The following is a 21,260-nucleotide window of genomic DNA, read 5'->3' as shown; positions in this document are numbered from 1 at the left end:
TTAGAGCATGGTCACTTATTTTTCAAATCAATAGACGAATCTAAAGTTGTGAGCTTTCTGCCTTTACATTTACTATAATTAGTGATAGATTTTGTGATGTCTTAACCATCTTAGAGAGCACTTTCTATTTTCCTTATTTATGTTTCTCTCCCCTCCTTTCTTGGCTTTATTGAATTAACTAAAGCATGGTTTTGATTTCCTATTTATTTTTCCTTTACTGATTTGTAAGTTATATGGTATTTCTGTTATTTTAGTGGTTCCCATTCAAATATTGCCAAGCATAGTTAACCAAGTCTGAAGTTGATAATGTCTTAGCCTCCCAGAGGGGAGCCAAGATGGTGGAACAGCATGGAAGTTTTTTGTGTGTCTTGCATCCATGAAATACAGCCAGAACAACACTAAACCATCCTGCACACGTAGAAAACTGATCTGAGGATTAACATAACAATCTGCACAACCTGAGCCACAGAATTCAGCAGGTGCAGAGAGGTGAACTTGGGAAGCAAGAAGCCAAGGCGTACAGGGAGCTGCTTTTGTGGGCAGAGAGAGGACAGAGACTGGGTTGGGGAGAATACGGGAAAAGTACCCCTCCGCAAAAGCAGCTGGAGAGAAAGTGGAAAATTGGAAACAGCTGCAGGGACTAAACTAAAAAGGGAGAAAGGAGAAAGGAACATGTTTAAATTCCATTAAGACTGTAAATAAGGGGAGTGCGGAGTCTGCAACTCCACAGTTCAAAACCTGGCGGCGCTCTGGTGGGAAGGGCAAATCCCCAGAAGCAGAGTGGGGTCCAGGAGGTTCTTGGGCCACACGGGGAAAGGCAGTTCCACTGCTGGAAGGACATGTGGTAGGGACTATTGAGGTCACCTGGTCCTAGCAGACCCCAGAAGGCAGCCACATTCGCTGGTGCTGGAACAAGATCATTAAGGGTGAAGCCTGGTGCCAGATGTGTGTTGTGATTTTCCATAATCCCTGAAAAGCTGCTGCTACACTATCTCACAAACTTTTTCTGGGGTGGGCTGGCACCTGGCCACAGTCTCAGGGCACCGGCAGCAGCAGGGTCCAGCAAGACTTCCTGGGTGCAGCTGACCTTCAGCCATTGCTCCGTGAGACCTTCCCGCAGAGGGCAGAACAGGTCAAGGCTGCAGTCCTCTAGAAGTAAGGATCAGTGAAAACTGATGGATCTGAGACAAAACTCAGGAGAGAGGTACTGCCTGGGGCTTGGTCATGGACAGTGAAACAGCAGGGAGTGGATGAAAGCTGAAGACAGAGTATGGGTGCATGATTGCTGAACAGGGAGAACAGAGTTCCAATACTAGAGACTGGGTAGCTGGGTGATGCCATTTTCACCCATCCCGCGCATGCACATATGCACCTACGAGCGCCGCAACAATCCACCCCAGTAGGCTAGCAGTGCCATCTAGTGGAGAACGAAGCTGTTAGCCTAAGCCCTGCCCAACTGGGCCAACTTCACTCTTGAAGAACACAAGTCTCACCGCCTGCTTAGTTTATGAACAATAAAGCACTTCATAGTCTGACTTCTAGGGGAAAACGAAGTAATTTTAGTCTTATTTCAATCTGTTAGCAGGTCCATCTATTCAGTTTTCTTTCTTTTTTTTCCCTCTTTTACACCATTCTTTTTCCTGAATACAGAAAGAGAAAAAACTCATTTTTATTAAAAATATTTTTCTTTAATTTTTTACTGTATTCTTTCCTTTTATGTAATTTTTTTTCAAATTCTATTTTACTTCCATCATTTTAATTTAATCTACTACAGTGTATTCACTTTTTCAAATTTTCAAATGATTTCCTTTTTTTTCTTTTTCTTTTCTTTCTCTTGAATACAGAAAGAGAAAAATTCATTTTTATTTCTAATTTTTATTAAAAATATTTTTCTTTAAATTTTTCTAATATATTCTTTACTTTTGTAATTTTTTCAAATTCTATTTTACTTCCAACATTTCATTTCAGTCTACTTCAGTGTATTCATTTTTTCAAATTCTTAAATGATTTCCTTTCCCCCCTGCTTTTTCTCTAATCTATCAAATCACCTTCAACACCCAGACCAAAACACACCAAGGAGCTAGAATCATTTATTTGATTTTTTTGTGTGTTTTCAATTTTTTAATTTTAATTCTTTTTTCATTTTAAATTTTTTTAATTTTAATTTTTCTGCCTCATTAATTCCTTTTCTCCCTTCAAAATGACAAAACAAATGAATTCACCCCAAAAGAAAGAGCACAAAGAAACAACAGCCAGGGATTTAACCAACACAGATACAAGCAAGATGTCTGAACCAGAATTTAGAATCACAATAATAAGAATATTAGCTGGAGTTGAAAATAGACTAGAAACCCTTTCTGTGGAGATAAAAGAAGTAAAAAATAGCCAGAATGAAATTTAAAATTTTATAAGTGAGCTGCAATCATGGATGGATGCCATGGCAGCAAGGATGGATGAGGCAGAACAGAGAATCAACTATATAGAGGACAAACTTAGAATAAGGAAGCAGAATAAAAGAGGGAAACTAAGGCAAAAGAGCATGATTTAAGAATTAGAGAAATCAGTGACAGAGATTAAAAAGGAACAGCATCAGAATCATGGGGAACCCAGAAGAGGAAGAGAGAGAGAAATAGGGGTAGAAGGGTTATGTGAGCAAATCATAGCGGAAATCTTACCTAACCAGGAGAAAGACACAGACATCAAAACCCATGAAGTACAGAGGACCCCCATTAGATTCAACAAAAACCGACCATCAACAAGGCATATCGTAGTCAAATTCACAAAATACTCAGGCAGGGAGAGAATCATGAAAGTAGCAAGGGAAAAAAAGTCACTAAACTACAAGGGAAGACAGATCAAGTTGTAGCATACCTATTCACAGAAACTTGGCAGGCCAGAAAGGAGTGGTAGGATATATTCAATGTGAAGAATCAGAAAAATATGCAACCAAGAATTCTTTATCCAGCAAAGCTGTCATTCAAAATAGAAGGAGAGATACAAAGTTTCCCAGACAAATAAAAATTAAAGGAGCTTGTGACCACTAAACCAGCCCTGCAAGAAATTTTAAGGGGGACTCTCTTGAGGGGAGAAAATATGAGAACATAAATAAACAAACAAACAAACAAATAAATAAATAAATAAATAAATATATAAATAAATACCAAAAGCAACAAAGATTAGAAAGGACCAGAGAACACCACCACAAACTCCAACTCTACAAGCATCATAATGGCAATAAATTCATATCTTTCAGTACTCATTCTAAACATCAATGGACCAAATGTTCCAATCAACTGACATAGGGTAACAGAACAGATAAGAAAACAAGATCCATCTATATGTTGTTTACAAGAGACCCACTTTAGAGCTAAAGACACCTTCAGATTGAAAGTAAGGGGATAGAGAACCATCTATCATGCTAATGGCGCAAAAAAGAAAGCCAGAGTAGCCATACTTATGTCAGACAATCTAGACTTTAAAATAAACACTGTAACAAGAGAAGCAGAAGGGCATTATATCATAATCAAGAGGTCTATCCACCAAGAAGACCTAAAAATTGTAAACACTTATGTGCCAAATGTGGAAGCACCCAAATATATAAATCAATTAATCACAAATATAACGAAACTCATTGAGAGTAATATCATAATAGTAGGAGACTTCAACACCCCACTCACAGCAATGGACAGATAATGTAATCAAAAAATCAACAAGGAAACAATGGCTTTGAATGACACGTAGACCAGATGGACTTAACAGATATATTCAGAACATTTCATCCTAAAGCAGCAGAATATACATTCTTCTCCAGTACACATGGAACGTTCCTCAGAATAGACCAAATACTGGGACACAAATCAGCCCTCGGCAAGTACAAAATGATCGAGATCATAATTTGCATATTTTCAGACTACAATGCTATGAAACTCGAATACAACTACAAGAAGAAATTTAGAAAGGTAACAAATACTTGAAGACTGAAGAACATCCTACTACAGAATAAATGGGCTAAACAAGATGTTAGAGGAAATTAAAAAGTATATGGAAACCAATGAAAATGATGATACCACAACCCAAAACCTTGAGGACACAGCAAAGGCAGTCATAAGACGAAATTATACAGCACTCGAGGCCTTCCTAAAAAAGGAAGAAAGATCTCACATACACAACCTAAATTTATGCCTTAAGGAGCTGGAAAAAGAACAGCAAATAAAACCAAAAACAGGCAGAATACAGGAAATAATAAAGATTAGAGCAGAAATTAGTGGTATTGAAACCAAAAATCCAAAGAACAGATCAATAAAACCAGAAGCTGGTTCTTTGAAAGAATTAACAAAATTGGAATACCACTAGCCAGTTTCATCAAAAAGAAAAAGGAAATGACCCAAATAAATAAAATCAAGAATGAAAGAGGGGAGATTACAACCAACACATCAGAAATAAAAACAATAATATGATATTATAAGCAATTATATGCCAATAAAATAGGCAATCTGGAAGAAATGGACAAATTCCTAGAAACATATACACTACCAAATATGAAACAGGAAGAAATAGAAAACTTGAACAGACCCAAAACCAGTAAGGAAATCGAGTTAGTAATCAAAAATCTGCCAAAAACCAAGAGTTCAGACTCAGATGGCTTTCCAGGGGAATCCTACCAAATATTTAAGGAAGAGTTAACATCTATTCTCTTGAAGCTCTTCCAAAAAATAGAAATGGAAGGAAAACTTCCACACTCTTTCTATGAAGCCAGCATTACCTTGATTCCAAAACCAGACAGAGATCCTACGAAAAAGGTGAACTATAGGCCAATTTCCCTGATAAACATGGATGCAAAAATCCTCAACAAGATATTAGCCAACCAGATGCAACAATACATTAAATTTTTTTTTCATCACAACCAAGTGGGATTTATTCCTAGGATGCAGGGCTGGTTCAATGTCCACAACAAAACATTTAACGTGATTAATCACATCAATAACAGAAAGGACAATAACCATATGATCCTCTCAATAGATGCAGAGAAAGCATTTGACAAAATACAGCATCCTTTCTTGATAAAAACTCACAAGAAAGTAGGGATAGAAAAATCATACCTCGAGATTATAAAAGCCATATATGAACGACCCAACACTAATATCATCCTCAAAGGGAAAAACCGAGAGCTTTCCCCCTCAGGTCAGGAAAAAACAGGGATGTCCACTCTCGCCACTGTTATTCAACATAGTATTGGAAGTCTTAGCCTCTGCAATCAGACAACACAAATAAATAAAACGCATCCAAATCAGCCAGAAGGAGGTCAAATTTCACTCTTCCCAGATGACATGATGCTCTATATGGAAAACCCTAAAGATTCCACCAAAAAACTGCTAGAACTGATCACGAATTCAGCAAAGTTGCCGAATATAAAATCAATGCACAGTAACCGGTTGCAATACTATACACCAACAATGAAGTAACAGAAAGAGAAATCAAGAAATTGATTCCATTTACAATTGCATCAAAAACCATAAAATACCTATGAATAAATTAACCAAAAGAGGTGAAAAATCTATACACTGAAAACTATAGAAAGCTTATGAAAGAAATTGAAGAAGACACAAAAAAATGGAAAATGATTCCATGCTCCTGGATAGGAAGAAAAAAATATTGTTAAAATGTCAATACTACCCAAAGCAATCTACATATTCAATGCAATCCCTATCAAAATAACACCTGCATTCTTCAGAGAGCTAAAACAAACAATCGTAAAATTTGTATGGAACCAGAAAAGACCCCAATAGCCAAAGCAATCTTGAAAAAGAAAACCAAAGCAGGAGGCATCACAATACCTGACTTCAAGCTATAGTACAAAGCTGTAATCATCAAGACAGTATGGTACTGGCACAAGAACAAACACTCAGATAAATGGAACAGAATAGAGAACCCAGAAATGGACCCACAAACATATGGCCAACTAATCTTTGACAAAGCAGGAAAGAATATCCAAGGGAACAAAGACAGTCTCTTCAGCAAGTGGTTCTGGGAAAACTGGACAGCAACAAGCAGAAGAAAAAACGTGGACCACTTTCTTACACCACACACAAAAATAAACTCAAAATGGATAAAAGACCTCAGTGTAAGACAGGATGTCATCAAAATCCTCGAGGAGAAAGTGGGCAAAAACCTCTTTGATCTTGGCCTCAGCAACCTGTTACTCAACACGTCTCCAGAGACAAAGGAAACAAAAGTAAAAATGAACTACTGGGACCTCATCAAAATAAAAACTTCTGCACAACAAAGGAAACAATCAACAAAACTAAAAGGCAACTGACAGAATGGGAGAAGATATTCGCAAAGGATTGATACCCAAAATCTATAAAGAAGTCATCAAACTCGACACCCAAAAACAAAGAATCCAGTGAATAAATGGGCAAAAGGCATGAATAGACACTTCTCCAGAGAAGACATCCAGATGGCCAACCGACATATGAAAAAATGCTCAAAATCACTCATTATCAGGGAAATACAAATCAAAACCACAATGAGATACCACCTGACACCTGTCAGAATGGCTAACATTAACAACTCAGGCAAGAAGAGATGTTGGCTAGGAAGCAGAGAAAGAGAATCTCTTTTGCATTGTTGGTGGGAATGCAAGCTGGTGCAGCCACTCTGGAAAACAGTATGGAGGTTCCTCATAAAACTAGAAATAGAACTACCCTACGACCCAGAAATTGCAATACTAGGTATTTATCTAAGGGATACAGGTATGCTCTTTCGAAGGGACACACGCACCCCAATGTTTATAGCAGCACTATCAACAATAGCCAAAGTATGGAAAGAGCCCAAATGTCCATCGATGGATGAATGGATAAAGAAGATGTGGTATAGGGGCGCCTGGGTGGCGCAGTCGGTTAAGCGTCCGACTTCAGCCAGGTCACGATCTCGCGGTCTGGGAGTTCGAGCCCCGCGTCAGGCTCTGGGCTGATGGCTCAGAGCCTGGAGCCTGTTTCCAATTCTGTGTCTCCCTCTCTCTCTGCCCCTCCCCCATTCATGCTCTGTCTCTCTCTGTCCCAAAAATAAATAAACGTTAAAAAAAAAATTAAAAAAAAAAAAAAAAGAAGATGTGGTATATATACAATAGAGTATTACTCAGCAATCAAAAAGAACGAAATCTTGCCATATGCAACTACATGCATGGATCTGGAGGGTATTATGCTGAGTGAAATTAGAGAAAGACAAACATCATATGACTTCACTCATTTGAGGACTTTAAGAGACAAAACAGATGAACATAAGGGAAGGGAAACAAAAATAATATAAAAACAAGGAGGGGAAAAAACAGAAAAGACTCTTAAATATGGAGAAAAAACTGAGGGTTATTGGAGTGGTTGTAGAGGGGGATGGGCTAAATGGGTAAGGGGCATTAAGGAATCTACTCCTTAAATCATTGTTGCACTATATGATAACTAATAATGTAAATTAAAATAATAATAATAATAAAATTTTTAAAAATAATAGTATCTTAGCCTCCCGAACATTACAAGGACACTGGAACATAAAATTCTCATCACCACCTTATGATTTACATGGTAACATTACACAGAATTTTGTCCCAGATTTCTTATCTTTCAAATTATAATTAATTTTCAACCAATGTTTAACTATACATAGAATTACCCATTTTATCATTCACTATTCCATTTTGTATTTCAGACCTCCTTCTTAGATCATTTCCTTATTTATCAAATATACCTCTTCTTAGAATTTTCTTAGTTACACTTTCTGATAATAAATGTTCTCAATTTTTACTCTGTTATCTTGCTTGATTGAGCTTGAATACCGTGACAATCCAGCTATTGATAGACAACAGGACACAAGCAGTCTAAGCCTTCAAGTGGAAAAACAGTTTTTTAATTAGGATCCATGGTTCTGTCCATGAAACGTGTGCTTTAAAAATACTTTAGACAAAATCACCATATGATACATAAATGCTATGGGGCTACAGGGAGGTTGTATTACTTTCCCTAAAAAAAGCCTTTTATTTATTGGAGTTACAGGGCTGATATAACTTTAAAATTAATTCAAGAGTGGGTCCTGAAAGTGCTGAACAACAATATAAGCAGAATTCCCTGTCTTGATGGTCTGTTATATGAAAAGGTGGGTAGTTTTTGTGAAAGAGTGTGAACCTATGATATGAGTCAATCTGAATATCCTGAACCTTGCAAAACCAGTGAATCCCCTTATCAGCAAAAACTACTCCTCTCCTATGTGAATAGTATAGCCTTATTTTGTTTCCAACTCTGTAACAGCCTTGCCTTAATAATTATTTTGTCCAAAAATGTCAACTACTCTTAGACCTAAAAATCACTACCTTCATTTTCTCAAGTCCTATATACCAAGTCAGATCAAGATATGCCCCAGAGGACCAAGTACAGAGCCCCTCTTCTAAGGAGAGCACAAACACAACAAAGCATTGTAAAATTTTGCTAATTTATATCAGAAGAAAGTAAGAAAATGTGTGAGGATAGATCTTGAGCATGTTACACAAAGGAGGAAGGAAGATAATTTTACATTTAGCAGAACTTATCAGTACAGAACTGGACACAGATTCTAGGTTCACTATGTTTCCTCAAGCAACTCAAAATCATGTTACAGTACTTGATGGGTTTTTAAAATTTTGTTTTTATCTCTAAGCCACATACACCACATTTACTGGTAGTGCTTTGACCTATTTACCAAATTACAAATGAGTGTCAAAGGTGTCAAAGATAAATTTTACAGGATGGAGTTATATAGGCAAGAATATATTTTTTCAAGACTATTACAGGGGCACCTGGGTGGCTCAGTTGTTTAAGTGGCTGACTTCGGCTCAGGTCATGATCTTGCAGTTCATGAGTTCAAGCCCTGCATTGGGCTCTTGGCTGATAGCTCAGACCCTGGAGCCTGCTTCTGTTTCTGTGCCTCCCTCTCTCTCTGCCCCTTGCCCATTTGCACTCTGTCTATCTCTGCTTTTCAAAAATGAATAAATGTTAAAAAATTTTTTTTTCATTAAAAAAATAAAAAAAAAAAGACTATTACAATATGGGGGAAAGACCCAATCTACTGAAACAAAAAGAGGTCGGTTAAGTCTGTGAGAAAGTACTAAAAGACATTGGGGGGGGGGGGGTGGCCACTGTGCAATTGCACTACTAGGTATTTATCCAAGGGATACAGGTATACTGTTTCAAAGGGTCACATGCACCCCAATATTTATAGCAGCATTATCAACAATAACTAAAGTATGGAAGGAGCCCAACTGATGGATGAATGGATAAAGATGTGATATAAATATACAATGGAGTATTACTCAGCAATCAAAAAGAATGAAATTTGCTATTTCAACTATGTGGATGGAACTGGAGGGTATTGTGCTAAGTGAAATTAGTCAGAAAAAGATAAATATCACAGGACTTCACTCATATTAGGACTTTAAGATACAAAACAGATGAACATAAGGGGAGGGAAGCAAAAATAATACAAAAACAAGGAGGGGGACAAATATAAGAGACTCTTAAATAAGGAAAAGAAATAGAGGATTACTGGAGGGGTTGTGGGAGGGGGGATGGGCTAAATGGGTAAGGGGCATTAAGGAATCTACCACTGAAAATCATTGTTGCACTATATGCTAACCACCTTGGATATAAATTTAAAAAATAAATAATTTAAAAATAATAAAATAAAATATATGTATCAGATCAACACAATGTGTATCTTAAACTTACACAATGTTATATGTCAATTGTATGAAAAAATAAAAACTAAAAAAAAAATCATAGGAGAGCTCTAAGGAACTGGAAAATAACCTACCAAAGGGACAGAGAAAATTTAATAATTTTAAAATTTACAATTATAAGTTTTATCAAGTAAATCCTCTAAGAAAATAGAGGTCAAAGATGTATAGTCATTAAGACACTAGCGCCAAGTTTCATCAAATTGAGGATACCATCGCAAGGTACCATGAGCAAGACGAGTGCTCTTGCTGTTTCAGAGTGTGGGGAGAACCCCACCACTAGGGACTAGACCCAATAGAGCTTCTAGTGTCCGTGGAAGATCTGAATGCTATAGGGAGCTAGTCTCACTAGAATAATCAAAGTACGGTTTCCTAAGAATTCTGTGGCTAAGCTATGCCCTCATGGATGAAAACATTTATCTCCTCTTGAGGAAAAAACAACACCAACAACAAAAAACTCCTGACCAGTATGTGGTTTGGAAGGAGTCAGTGCCCAGCCATAGGCTGAAAAGTGAACAAGCAACCAGATTTCCCTCTTGAACTGGATGTCAACTGATCACAAAGTCATGAAATTGGGCTTGCACAAAAGGCTTCACCATTAGGGGACCAAGACTCGATACAAGTGTTGGCTTTGTTTAATTAGAAGTTTGGGGATACTTTTGTGGCAAATGATTTATTACTGTTGGACCACAATGGAATTCTGACCCCAGTGAGTGATGGTCCTATTAAGAATTAAATCATTATGATCAGTGAATTGTGAAAAACAATTATAACAAAGGCCTTCATTTATTAGAATTTTCAAAGTCTGAAAATTAAAAAAAAAGATCTCTTAGACTCAATCTTAAAATCACTTCTCTTTTATTTTTGATATTCATAAACAGTTTAAGTCTACAAGACCCAGGTTGAATGAATGGCTTTTCTTCAAAGATTCTGCCCCTGTTGTATTACCATTAGCAGTAAGTTTCTGAGAGTTGAAGCATCTGTTCTTTATGACATTTGTATTCTCTCAGATGATGATAGATTCTGCACAGGCCTTTGTACTACTTACTACTCAATCATGTTTGCCAATAAATATTTTTCAAAGGCGTCCAATCTCCAGGTACAGTTTACATACTGAGGATACAGAGACCCAACAAGGCATGGCTCTTGGCAATGTGGAATCACAGACTAAGCTGGACAAGCAAGCCAATCAATCTTACTTTTGCTCTCTGGACTAGCTAAGGGGATCATGTGCACAATAAACACACTATCTGAAATTTTAGCACCCGCTTTGTTCCTATTTTCCATACACTGTCAGAATAATGACTCTCAACCAAGCACTGATTATACAAAAAAAATAGCCATGAAACAACCTCAAAGTAGTTCAATACAGCATACTATGAAATATAGGTCAGAATATAACCACTTATTCTCACAATAGACATTTGTAGAGCATCTAGGCTGGGTTGATTTTAAAGAGAAACATGGTCCAGAATTTTCAAGAAAGATTTTCCTTTCTTGACCCCACATGTTTAGTTCAACCATCGCCTTTCTCTGCTCCCTTTTCTGTAAAAATCCATCACCCCCACCCAATGCAAAAACCAAACTCTGGGTCTGTACTCTACATTTATTCTCCAATTCTCTCTTGAACTCTCTCCCAAAAGGAATTAAGCCACTCACTGTGCCCTGCAAACAGTTCTCCTCAAGGTTCTCGATCATCTCTATGTTGCTAAAACCTATGGTCTTAAAGCAGCATTTTACATTGTTCTCTCCTGAAAACACTTTCTTTTTTTTATTATTATATGAAATTTATTGTCAAATTAGTTTCCATACAACACCCAGTGCTCATCCCAAAAGATGCCCTCTTTAATGCCCATCACCTACCCTCCCCTCCCTCCCACCCCCCATCAACCCTCAGTTTGTTCTCAGTTTTTAAGAGTCTCTTATGTTTGGATCTCTCTCCCACTCTAACCTCTTTTTTTTTTCTTTTTTTTTCTTCCCCTCCCCCATGGGTTCCCGTTAAGTTTCTCAGGATCCACATAAGAGTGAAACCATATGGTATCTGTCTTTCTCTGTATGACTTATTTCACTTAGCATAACACTCTCCAGTTCCATGCACGTTGCTACAAAGGGCCATATTTCATTCTTTCTCATTGCCACGTAGTACTCCATTATGTATATAAACCACAATTTCTTTATCCATTCATCAGTTGATGGACATTTAGGCTTTTTCCACAATTTGGCTATTGTTGAGAGTGCTGCTATAAACATTGGGGTACAAGTGCCCCTATGCATCAGTACTCCTGTATCCCTTGGGTAAATTCCTAGCAGTGCTACTGCTGGGTCATAGGGTAGGTCTATTTTTAATTTTTTGAGGAACCTCCACACTGTTTTCCAGAGTGGCTGTACCAATTTGCATTCCCACCAACAGTGCAAGAGGGTTCCTGTTTCTCCACATCCTCTCCAGCATCTATAGTCTCCTGATTTGTTCATTTTGGCCATTCTGACTGGCGTGAGGTGATATTGGAGTGTGGTGAAAACACTTTCTTAACTTGGCTTCTGAGGAAGTTGCTGGCTATTCCTTTATAAACCCTTTTCTTTGTCTCTTCTCAGCTACTCAGTATTTAAATGCTGTTGTTCACAGCATATGGTCCTTGCACCTCCTAAAGTCTATGTCCATTACCTATATGACATAGACACAGACATTACCTATATGATTTCCAAATTTATATTTTCCCCTAAACTCCACTCCTGGATGTCTAGCTGCCTATTTAACACTTCCATTCATGTGTCTAGATCCAAATTGAATGCCTCAGCCTTTTCACTCCCACTCTCCTACCCCCTCCCTGTTCTGCCATAACTAGGTACTCCTACAGGTTTATTCAAAACAATGAATACCAATTTACTACATTTACTTAGTAAATAACCATAGGCTCATCTTCAACTTTCCTTCTTGTCACATTCCATATCTGATCCAACAGCAAACCCTGTTGACTGTACCTTCAAATATATCCCCAAGTATTCTCTTCTCCTTACCTCCATTTCTTTCACGGTCCAAGCCTCTACCATCTTTCACCCAGAATATTACAAAAGCCCCCTAATTTTTGTCCTTAATCCCTGTGGGCTGTTTTTTGAGGCCAGCATGATCCCGTTAAAATGTGCATTTCTCCCTCTTTTTCCACTGCTCAAACCTGCCTGTAGCATCCCTTCTCATTCACGTCCTTAGAAAGGTCTGGAAGGCCCAGTGCCTTTCCTTTCTAACCCACTGCCCATCACTTTCTGGTTGTATCTTTTGCTTCTCTCCCTTTATGTTACCTTGTTTCAGTCACAAGGGTCTCCTTGCTTTTCCTAGAATACCCCAAGTGCATTTTCATCTCAGGGCATTTACATATGCTGTTTCCTCTGAATGGAAAACTCACAAGACAGAAATGCTCACATGACGAGCAAGACTCTCCCTTGTCACCCTGAATAAAATAGCATTTCCTTGTCAACTTACATTCCCTATTCCTGCTACCCTGCTTTATTTGTCTCTATGGCATTAACCATCTGGCACCCTATACATTTGCCTATTTAATTGTTTGGTGGTTTGGGGGCTGGGGGGCTGGGTGGTTCAATCGATTAAGCCTCAGACTCTTGATTTAAGCTCAGGTGATGATGGGGCACCTGGGTGGCTCATTTGGTTAAGTGTCTGACTTTGGCTCAGGTCATGATTTCACGGTCTGTGAGTTGGAGCCCCACGTCAGGCTCTGTGCTGACAGTTCAGAGCTCAGAGCCTGCTTCAAATTATGTGTCTCCCTCTCTCTCTACCCCTCCCCCATTTGCTCTCTGTCTTTCTGTCTCTCAAAAATAAATAAACATTAAAAAAATTTGAGCTCAGGTGATGATATCACAGTTTGTGGGAATGAGCCCAGCATCAGGCTCTTTGCTAACAAACAGCACAGAGATTCCTTGGGATTCTCTTCCTCCCTCCTCTCTCAAAATAAATAAACATTTTTTAAATTGTCTGCTCCCTTAGAATTTCAGTAAGAATAGGAAGGTATTGTGTTTGTTTTATTCCTGGCTTTTCTGTAAAACAATGGTGGCTCAGACTAGGTGCTCAATTAGCATTAACTGGATAAATGATCGACTTTAAAGAAGCCAAACTTCCCAGCTGTGTCTGGAAAGATGGACAGAATTTACAAAGTAATGGAATGTACTACTTAGTCCTCCATGTAAATGTGTGTAAAAGCGATTTGAGAAATGGCAACACCACACCAATGACTCAAGGTTGGATGGGGGAAGGGAGTGAACATGGGGAGGAAGATAGCAAGGAAAAGGCAAGCCTGGGGTTCAGAGTGTCTTTCCAATACTTCTTGACAATTTGGTAACAATGAAAACATGAGGGTTAGCTTTGTAGTTCTCAGGAAAATGTTTCCGAATGCATTGGTAAGGCACACTGTTCCAGCAGCACATGAGCCATCAGCACCCAACCACTAGCAGAGACATCTGCTCTACAAATGACCCAGAACCACCACAAAGATAAAGGCTCAAGGCTCCCTCCAGACCAGAGGACACCAAATCCCTGGATGAGTCAAAGGGAATCTGTTGCTCTTCTGCCATGAAACCACTCAACACTGGTTTTCACCTTCCACACAAGAGACACACAAGAGACACACAAGAGACCCTTAGGAGATGGGACAGGACATTTATTTTGCTAGCCACACATTTACTTTTCTTGTGTGAAAAAAGAACAAGGAATCCTGCACACGACTGGATTAACTAGTTATCTAGTTCCTGGCCGAGATGTCTGGCATCTGGGGCCTCACTGAACAGGGCTTTTGGGTGCTAGATATACCACAATGAGTTTTCCCTGGGACATATCTTCCATATCCAGACTAACTGTCCACAACCCACACTTCCCTGCTGCCTGCCCTTGACTGAAAGACACTATTCCTCTGCCCTGACCACTTCAGACCACACATTTGGCAACTAGAGAAAATCCCCATACCCTTCCACCCATGACTGAAATTATTCAAACTACCTAATCTTATGCCTGCTTAGTCTGCCTACTGTACCTCACCCATTCTTTCCCAGAAAAGCCACAGTGAAGGCATTTCCACAGTCCTCTTGCTCTTTTTCTCTCTCTTCCTGTGGCCAACCTCATGGCCCTGCATGGCATGACCTGTCCTCTTGCTCTTGGGACCTTCTCAATGGCGTTGAAATAAATGGCACAAGTAATCGACTATCTCCTCAATGGCCTTCATCTCCTTATTTGTTCACCTCATCATACCTAATTAACTAAATCTCAAGTATTCCACCTATCTAAAAAATCAATCGTCTACTCTGTATGCTTAAAAAGTTAGCTTTCTGCTCAGGCATACAATCATAATTTGATACTTGTGTCTAAAAAAATTAAAATCCTTTTTTTCTAATACTGGATTGACTCCAGAGAAGGGATCATAGACTCTGATAAAACTTCCCAGCAGTGCTCCAAGCTGACAATTTGGAGCTTGGCGAAACCCATTTGAGCGGTGTCTCCCTCAACAGCTAGAATACTTTATCTTGAATCTGCTCTGCAGTTGTGGTACTGTCTCTCCACACAGTGAACATTCTGTCAGGTAGTCCTCGCTTCTTCTATCACCAGTAGATCCAACTCTAGCTCCCCCTTCCCTCACCTCATCCTCCCACCCTACCCAGTACCAGGGTGCCCTCTATGGTTCCACCTGTGACTGTTCTACTGAGGCAGCAGGTCTGCTGGTCTACCTGCTGAGGTGAATTAGACCCTCAAGGGCATACACTTTCAAGATAAATCAGGAATATCCAGAAACAACCCCAGGTGATTCGAGAAATCCCTAAATTAACTACACAGCTTCAGTACTGAATCTGCTCAAAAACTCTCTCAGGGGTCACTGAATATGGAAAGTAATCACCCATCTGAAATCGCTTTTTTTTTTTGCATGGAAATGAGCATAGAGAGTGGTTAGACAGCTAGAGCTCATGTCTCACATGAAGCCAAATACAGTTATGAGTGAAGTCCATTCTCTTTTTAAGCAAAAACTAAGACAAATGTCTTTACAATGTAGAGTTTTGAATTTCAGCATTAATTAGTTTTATAGCATATGTTAATATCAAAAGGTTACTCTCACTAATGATTTCCTCTTAATATAATAACAAAATGCCAAGATCCTTTGAAATCAACCCTGCAACATGGCAACTGCCCTTTTCAAGGCAGGCTTGCCAAGTCTCCAGAGGAGGCCCATCACCTGCCAGGTTATGTTCATGAAAAGCTGGTATTTCAGATGCCCCCTGGAGCCTCTGCCCTCAGTTGCTCTAATTTTGATTGATTTTTCACAATCTGCTGAGATGCCAAACTCCTAGGAAGAAACAAGTTTGACAGGCCAGCTTGGTGAGGCAGGTTCACTTCTAGATAGCCTTGCCATCACCTGAATCATTTGAAACTGGGTCTTAGCAAAATAGCTCTAGCACACAATATTTAGAAATGGCATTAGAAAATAGATTTAATAGGGGCGCCTCGGTGGCACAGTTGGTTAAGCGTCCGACTTCAGCCAGATCACGATCTCGCGGTCCGTGAGTTCAAGCCCCGCATCAGGCTCTTCTGGGCTGATGGCTCAGAGCCTGGAGCCTGTTTCCGATTCTGTGTCTCCCTCTCTCTCTGCCCCTCCCCCGTTCATGCTCTGTCTCTCTCTGTCCCAAAGATAAATAAACGTTGAAAAAAAAAAAAGAAAATAGATTTAATATTTCCATCTTTTCTAATTTCCATTTTTATCAGATGATTTTGATTGAGAGTATTTGACTACAATTCGGAAGAACTGACTAGTCTGTTTTGGCTAAGTTGACAAATAGTTTGGAAATTGAATGAAAAATTCATGAAAAGTACTTAAGACACAGCCTAGAGTTTAGTAAGTGTTCAATTAATGGTAACTGTTTAACGTACATGGATTTCTAAAGACCCATTACAAACCTAACAGGCTTCTAAGTTTATTTAAAATAGACCAGGTTCAGAATCATTTAAAATGACCTCAATATTATCAATCATTTGGCCACTGTGTCCTGATGGGTCTCTATATACAAAGCAGGACAGTTTGATAGAGCAGAAAATCTATCAGAAACAAAACCATCTATCCTCAAAACACAAACAAGTTAACTGACAGATAAAACTTTATAACCCCCCAGATCTTAGGTCTGTAACCTTCCCAGTGAAAGAAAGACTGAAGAAACCTGAAATGTCATGGTTTTCCCAGCTTGTAGAAAGTTCTAGTCTCTGTTACGATTCTTTCTCTCTCTCTCTCTCTCTCTCTCTCTCTCTCTCTCTCTCTCTCACACACACACACACACACACACACACACACACACACACACACACACTGATGTGTCTTTCTTCCCTTGCAAACTAACAAGCTTACTATCACTAGAAAAAAGATTGTAGGCTTTTGAAATTATTGAGGGAGCTCGGCAAGATGGCGGCTTAGGAGGACGCTGGGCTCACTGCTCGTCCTGCTGATCACTTAGATTCCATCTACACCTGCCTAAATAACCCAGAAAACCGCCAGAGGATTAGCAGAATGGAGTCCCCGGAGCCAAACGCAGACGAGAGGCCCACGGAAGAGGGTAGGAAGGGCGGCGAGGCGGTGCGCGCTCCACGGACTGGCGGGAGGGAGCCGGGGCAGAGGGGCGGCTCGCCGGCCAAGCAGAGCCCCCGAGTCTGGCTTGCAAAAGCGGAGGGGCCTGACAGACTGTGTTCCGACAGCAAGCACGACTTAGCATCTGGGAGGTCATAAGTTAACAGATCTGCTCAGAAAGCGGGAAGGCTGGAGGACAAAGGGAGGGAGAGCTGCTGAGCTCGCAGACGACAGAGCTCAGTTTGGTGGGGAACAAAGGCGCTCGCCAGCGCCATCTCCCCCGCCCATCCCCCAGCCAAAATCCCAAAGAGAACCAGTTCCTGCCAGGGAACTTGCTCGCTCCGCGCAAACACCCAACTCTGCGCTTCTGTGGAGCCAAACCTCCGGCAGCAGATCTGACTCCCTCCCGCTGCCACAGGGCCCCTCCTGAAGTGGATCACCTAAGGAGAAGCGATCTAAGCCTGCCCCTCCTGCCCCCGAGCACCTTGCCTACCCACCCCAGCTAATACACCAGATCCCCAGCATCACGAGCCTGGCAGGGTGCAAGTAGCCCAGACGAGCCACACCACCCCACAGTGAATCACACCCCTAGGAGAGGGGAAGAGAAGACACACACCAGTCTGACTGTGGCCCCAGCGGTAGGCTGGGGGCAGACATCAGGTCTGACTGCGGCCCGCCCACCAACTCCAGTTATACACCACAGCACAGAGAAAGTGCCCTGCAGGTCCTCACCACGCCAGGGACAATCCAAAATGACCAAGCGGAAGAACTCTCCTCAGAAGAATCTCCAGGAAATAACAACAGCTAATGAGCTGATCAAAAAGGATTTAAATAATACAACAGAAAGTGAATTTAGAATAATAGTCATAAAATTAATCACTGGGCTTGAAAACAGTATACAGGACAGCAGAGAATCTCTTGCTACAGAGATCAAGGGCCTAAGGAACAGTCACGAGGAGCTGAAAAACTCTTTAAACGAAATGCATAACAAAATGGAAACCACCACAGCTCGGCTTGAAGAGGCAGAGGAGAGAATAGGTGAACTAGAAGATAAAGTTATGGAAAAAGAGGAAGCTGAGAAAAAGAGAGATAAAAAAATCCAGGAGTATGAGGGGAAAATTAGAGAACTAAGTGATACACTAAAAAGAAATAATATACGCATAATTGGTATCCCAGAGGAGGAAGAGAGAGGGAAAGGTGCTGAAGGGGTACTTGAAGAAATAATAGCTGAGAACTTCCCTGAACTGGGGAAGGAAAAAGGCATTGAAATCCAAGAGGCACAGAGAACTCCCTTCAGACGTAACTTGAATCGATCTTCTGCACGACATTTCATAGTGAAACTGGCAAAATACAAGGATAAAGAGAAAATTCTGAAAGCAGCAAGGGGTAAACGTGCCCTCACATATAAAGGGAGACCTATAAGACTCGTGACTGATCTCTCTTTTGAAACTTGGCAGGCCAGAAAGAATTGGCACGAGATTTTTAGGGCGCTAGACAGAAAAAATATGCAGCCAAGAATCCTCTATCCAGCAAGTCTGTCATTTAGAATAGAAGGAGAGATAAAGGTCTTCCCAAACAAACAAAAACTGAAGGAATTTGTCACCACTAAACCAGCCCTACAAGAGATCCTAAGGGGGACCCTGTGAGACAAAGTCCCAGAGACATCACTACAAGCATAAAACATACAGACATCACAATGACTCTAAACCCGTATCTTTCTATAATAACACTGAATGTAAATGGATTAAATGCACCAACCAAAAGACATAGGGTATCAGAATGGATAAAAAAACAAGACCCATCTATTTGCTGTCTACAAGAGACTCATTTTAGACCTGAGGACACCCCTAGATTGAGAGTGAGGGGATGGAGAACTATTTATCATGCGACTGGAAGCCAAAAGAAAGCTGGAGTAGCCATACTTATATCAGACAAACTAGACTTTAAATTAAAGGCTGTAACAAGAGATGAAGAAGGACATAATATAATAGTTACAGGGTCTATCCATCAGGAAGAGCTAACAATTATAAATGTCTATGCGCCGAATACCGGAGCCCCCAAATATATAAAACAATTAATCATAAACATAAGCAACCTTATTGATAAGAATGTGGTAATTTCAGGGACTTTAACACCCCACTTACAGAAATGGATAGAGCATCTAGACACACGGTCAATAAAGAAACAAGGGCCCTGAATGAGACATTGGATCAGATGGACTTGACAGATATATTTAGAACTCTGCATCCCAAAGCAACAGAATATACTTTCTTCTCGAGTGCACATGGAACATTCTCCAAGATAGATCATATACTGGGTCACAAAACAGCCCTTCATAAGTTTACAAGAATTGAAATTATACCATGCTTACTTTCAGACCACAATGCTATGAAGCTTGAAATCAACCACAGAAAAAAGTCTGGAAAACCTCCAAAAGCATGGAGGTTAAAGAACACCCTACTAACGAATGAGTGGGTCAACCAGGCAATTAGAGAAGAAATTAAAAAATATATGGAAACAAACGAAAATGAAAATACAACAATCCAAATGCTTTGGGACCCAGCAAAGGCAGTCCTGAGAGGAAAATACATTGCAATCCAGGCCTATCTCAAGAAACAAGAAAAATCCCAAATACAAAATCTAACAGCACACCTAAAGGAACTAGAAGCAGAACAGCAAAGGCAGCCTAAACCCAGCAGAAGAAGAGAAATAATAAAGATCAGAGCAGAAATAAACAATATAGAATCTAAAAAAACTATAGAGCAGATCAACGAAACCAAGAGTTGGTTTTTTGAAAAAATAAACAAAATTGACAAACCTCTAGCCAGGCTTCTCAAAAAGAAAAGGGAGATGACCCAAATAGATAAAATCATGAATGAAAATGGAATTATTACAACCAATCCCTCAGAGATACAAACAATCATCAGAGAATACTATGAAAAATTATATGCCAACAAATTGGACAACCTGGAAGAAATGGACAAATTCCTGAACTCCCACACTCTTCCAAAACTCAGTCAGGAGGAAATAGAAAGCTTGAACAGACCCATAACCAGCGAAGAAATTGAATCGGTTATCAAAAATCTCCCAACAAATAAGAGTCCAGGACCAGATGGCTTCCCAAAGGAGTTCTACCAGACGTTTAAAGCAGAGATAATACCTATCCTTCTCAAGCTATTCCAAGAAATAGAAAGGGAAGGAAAACTTCCAGACTCATTCTATGAAGCCAGTATTACTTTGATTCCTAAACTAGACAGAGACCCAGTAAAAAAAGAGAACTACAGGCCAATATCCCTGATGAATATGGATGCAAAAATTCTCAATAAGATCTAGCAAATCGAATTCAACGGCATATAAAAAGAATTATTCACCATGATCAAGTGGGATTCATTCCTGGGATGCAGGGCTGGTTCAACATTTGCAAATCAATCAACGTGATACATCACATTAACAAAAAAAGAGAGAAGAACCATATGATCCTGTCAATCGATGCAGAAAAGGCCTTCGACAAAATCCAGCACCCTTTCTTAATAAAAACCCTTGAGAATGTCGGGATAGAAGGAACATACTTAAAGATCATAAAAGCCATTTATGAAAAGCCCACAGCTAACATCATCCTCAACGGGGAAAAACTGAGAGCTTTTTCCCTGAGATCAGGAACACGACAGGGATGCCCACTCTCACCGCTGCTGTTTAACATAGTGCTGGAAGTTCTAGCATCAGCAATCAGACAACAAAAGGAAATCAAAGGCATCAAAATTGGCAAAGATGAAGTCAAGCTTTCGCTTTTTGCAGACGACATGATATTATACATGGAAAATCCGATAGACTCCACCAAAAGTCTGCTAGAACTGATCCATGAATTCAGCAAAGTTGCAGGATACAAAATCAATGTACAGAAATCA

Source organism: Prionailurus viverrinus, chromosome D1 (genome assembly GCF_022837055.1).
Source record: "Prionailurus viverrinus isolate Anna chromosome D1, UM_Priviv_1.0, whole genome shotgun sequence".
Lineage (NCBI taxonomy): Eukaryota > Metazoa > Chordata > Mammalia > Carnivora > Felidae > Prionailurus > Prionailurus viverrinus.
This window is presented reverse-complemented; position numbering follows the sequence as displayed.